The sequence below is a fragment of the Cyphomyrmex costatus genome, unplaced genomic scaffold (assembly GCF_001594065.2).
Source record: "Cyphomyrmex costatus isolate MS0001 unplaced genomic scaffold, Ccosl1.0 scaffold18, whole genome shotgun sequence".
Taxonomy (NCBI): Eukaryota; Metazoa; Arthropoda; class Insecta; order Hymenoptera; family Formicidae; genus Cyphomyrmex; species Cyphomyrmex costatus.
Window position 1 is genome coordinate 1854862 of NW_017275824.1, and position 4629 is coordinate 1859490.

Here is a 4629-nt window from a genome sequence, read left to right on the forward strand (position 1 = left end):
TTATGTATCAAGAACTCTAGGTATTTACAAAATACTTCTGTTAAGCTGATCAGAACTATGCGACCTTGAATTTCGTTAAAAAGTTAGCACCCCATTTTTAAAAAATTATTAAAAAATGATTATTAAGCGCATATGTTATTAAAAATCATAGAGAACTCTTCGTATCGTCAAAAAGAAGCAGGAATTATCATCAGAACTATTGTATCTAAAAATTAATTTTTCAAAAATTTGTAATTTTTTTTTTATTATTCGAAAATTTTTTTACATATCAGGAACTCTAGGCAATCGCAAATTGAAGCTATTAAGCCGCTCAGAACTATTCCACCTCGAAATTCGATAAAAAGTTAGTACCCCATTTTTAAAAAATGTAAAAAAAATGTTTATTGAGCGGAACTTTTGTTATTAAGGTGCTAACTTAACATACCCGGTTGCGCGTCAGCTTACCGTCAAATAATCGTGTCATTAAATAGAGACGAGAATACGGGCATTAGAAATATCGCGTACACGGCGCAAATGATCGAGGCCGCCGTGGTTTCGGAATAGCTTTTTTTCCCAGGTGACAAATGACCGTGTCGGCGTCGTTTTCCTCGGCAAAGCGCGCTTATACAGCCCCGTGAAAATTAATTAACACGCTAATAGCGTGTTAGTGCGTCATTGACGATGTTTTCCTCCTTTGCACGCACTTTTCCTCATTGCATTCTGCGATATAGCCGTCAGACTGTCAAATAACATCTCTGATATTAACGATGTTTTTTAAAATTATTAAGCAACATTCAGCTACTAGCTTCTCTTTACGATTTTAAATTTTCCATAGAGTATATAGTTCCGTTAAGAAATTAATATTTTCTGATAATACAAGTTGCAGTATTTGAAATAAGTGTATTAGGAAATAAATAAATTAAAAAGACGTATGGAAATAGATAAATTAAAAGAAGTATGAATATAGTTTTGTAATCAAAGATCTTTATTTTCTGATACGACAAGTATAACTTGATACATCATTTCTTATACTATGATAAAATCTTGTTTGCACATTTTTCGCCCAATATTCTTATATTTTATTAGGATTACAAAATTTCCTCTGTTATATTTATTCATACTTGAAAACTGCTTGAAAGTAAACTCTCGAGTAAGACATTTCTAACTAAAAGACTGGAGCGTTGAGAATTAAACGATTTTCAATATGTATCGAAGATCGCGATCAAGAAATAATATTATGTATTTCTTATTATGTGTCAATAATGTCTTTTTATTAAGTAGCGCATGAATCTCGAAGTCTTACATTCGGTTCGACTTCGTAACATACGAGTTGTCGTTACATGTGGTATCGAAAGAAACGAAAGACGACGACACGGTAGATATTGTTTCGCCGAGGTTTCTCGTGGTGATAAATGATCATGTCCACGTTTCACGGTTCCTCGTTGTACGAGAATGTATGAACGCGTACGAAGTCGGACGTTCGAATGGTCGAAGAGTAATTGGCAGTTACGCGATGGACGTAATCCGATTTATCATTTGACAAAGAAAACGGGTGATATCTCCGCAGGAGATAATATTATGCTTAACTACGAAAGGAATCGCACAGCAAAAATTTCCCATTTGCCTGCGTAATTTATATTATTATGTAACCCTCCGGAACTGACACTCCTCTATATTGACGTTTATTGGATCCACTTAATAATTATATTATTTACCACAAAAATGAGTAAACAAAGTCATATTCGGTTAAAGCGGGTTTAATAATAATTTTGTTAAAATTTTTGTTTGCATTTTAATAAATTATTAATTGCTTGTTTGTTAATAAATTACTAGAAATTCTGCGTTTTATATGATGCATTTCTAGCATTTATAATTTATTAAAACGCAAGTAATTTAGCAGGAAAAAAATGCACATATCCTATGCTGCTGGCTTTATTAATATTCTCTTACATCTAAATTCTAATAAATTTAATATCAGTATAACATTGTTTTGAGAAAAGATTTGTAGCATAGTATAATTTTACATTCAAATTCGGTACACAATTTATTTAAAATATTATAAATTAATAAAGCATTATTATGAAAAACTGTACCTACAAAATAATTCTGAGAACTGAAATGAGCCACGTGATTTTTCTAAATACATATGGAAAAAAAGTAATACTAAATATACTAAATTTAAAATTTTATGTGGTATAGCAATTTTATCTTTACAATAGATATTAACTAAAAATAAACAGAGAAATGTTTAAATAGAGAAAAAGGCTATATTCAATCAAGGCGGATTTTTATAACTGATAGTAGTAATAATGTAAAGAGATATATGTAAATTTTTACAATTTTTAATTCAAACAAACTATGCGTTGATTGTTTATCTTAAAACACAATTCTAGATTAAAGCCGGAGTACGTATCACTCATTAAATTGATGTAAGTAATTTAATATTTATTAATATAATAATTTATTGCAAAAAATATCATTTCAGCCGGGATTTGAATCTATTATAAATCTCCTTCATTCGAATATGATTCTCTTCACTTATTGAAACTTTTTCTCGGTCCATTTCCATTTAATAGTATATATTCTTTATCTGCAAATAAATTAAATATTATTATTAAAATTATTATTAAAATAAACTTATTCATTTTCTTTTATACAAATTACATCATTTTATTTCTTTAAAATTAGTTAGTGCCTTTTAATCACAAATTAAATGGATTTCATAAACCTAGCGTCAGTATAACTGTGTTTTGACGTCGACTCTATAAGATTAAAGACACGTGCGTCTGCAACATATTTTGCTACGCAAACGGTTTGATTCGTTAGAAAAAAAATCCTCCGACTTCAATTGCCTGTGCCTTGAGGATTATTAACGACCAACTAGCTTCATTAAAGAAAAATCGATAACACCAACTTATCTAGAAATGAATCTGTAGACTTCGAACACGTGACGGGAGAAAAACAAGCCATGTACAAAGCCAGCCATTATTTGTATCGCGCGCGCATTAATATTTCATCGTTCTAAAATGCAACTCGTGCACTTTCTAAGCAACGCCCTTAATCTCACCATCTATAATCCGTGTACGCTCGTAGTATCAGGAGCATTATTTTCAAGGCACGCCCGCGCGTGGTCGAGCGGAGATATAAATAAACGATCGCTTAATAGCGCTGGCATGGTGCCCGGTAAACAATTTCGATGCGGTGGTGATCTGTGGTGTGGTTTCACGATATTAGAGGTACGTTTCGTTATTCCCGTTTCGCGGATGGGCCGGGGAAGGGTGCATTACGCGAGCGAAGCTTACGATAGAGTTTCACGGAAGTTCACCCGCGGGATCTCCCTGGGGTCGTTCACCTACGCGAATGAACAGCGAATCCGTTTGGTTTGATATTAAGGCGATTTTTCATTTTCTAGTTAACTTATGGTCAGGTCTTAACCTGATGATAATGTAAAAATTGTAATATTTTTTGCAACAAATTTTTTACAGATTTGCTAATTTAATTTAGAGGGGTTTATTAACGTTTCGGATTGATTGTGTTGAAAGTCTGAAAGTTGTCGCTGCACAGTCATGAAATGAATTTATTTAATAAATACATAGTAATGTGTAATATATTTGAAACATCAATCTTTAACCGTAATTAGCTAAGTATCTCATATTATAGTAAAAATTGTATTTTTCTAGCTATATATATGGTTAATACTAAGTTCATGATTTTGTAGTGAATAATTTTTAAAGTTATCACTATAAGACCATTATTTTTACTTTAAAAAAATCTAAAAAAGGTAATTTTCAGTCATATTTAGGTAATTTTCCGGTTATGAACATGTAATTTCCATGTAAAATTACATGCATTTTTTTTTCAGTGTACATAATACTTTTATGTATATGTGCTCCGCTGAAATACAAAATATACTTGTGTATTACAAATACTGTATTTCAAATACACGCCCAGCCCTGTTTAAAGTTAATCTATATTGGCAGAAACGGGCATTACAAAGAGACGTTTTAGCCGAAAAGCAGCGTAAATACGAATGATTGCACGCAACTGGCTGTACACCGCATACGAATCATGTCGCACCTGGCTGCGGTATTATATCGAGGATCTAGGATCCCTGCCCTTTCCAACCCTCTGTCCATTGTCCCGTTCCTTTCCCCTCCGGAGAACCGGAATTCTCTCACGCATCTCGCGGTGACAGAGAAACTGGCTGTCTTTCCGCTTTATTATCTCGTACGTCAGAGCGAGATACTTCTGTCGCGACGTCTCGCGAGAAGGTATTGTCGCAAAGTTACTTGCGGCCTGTAAGAAGTTATTGCAGATATATACCGCGAGTGCTTCATCCTTACTAAGATGATTTCAACAGCAACGTCTTCGTTGAAGTGAGAATGTCGTAACTTTTATTCAAATAACCATTTCCTCTTTCAGCCGAAAGAAACGACGGGTTCCTTTATAATGAGTATTCGCAATCCAAACTTTTCGTAATTAAATACTGAAGTAGTTCAAAGATACTTAAGATATACATAAAGATTAATAATATATAAGTACAGTCGCTCATTTCTCTCTCCTATGAAGAAAAATACGTATCTAAAATAATTACAAATTTAATTAATACGTTTCAGTATCAGATATGGATATAATTATACAATAAATGTT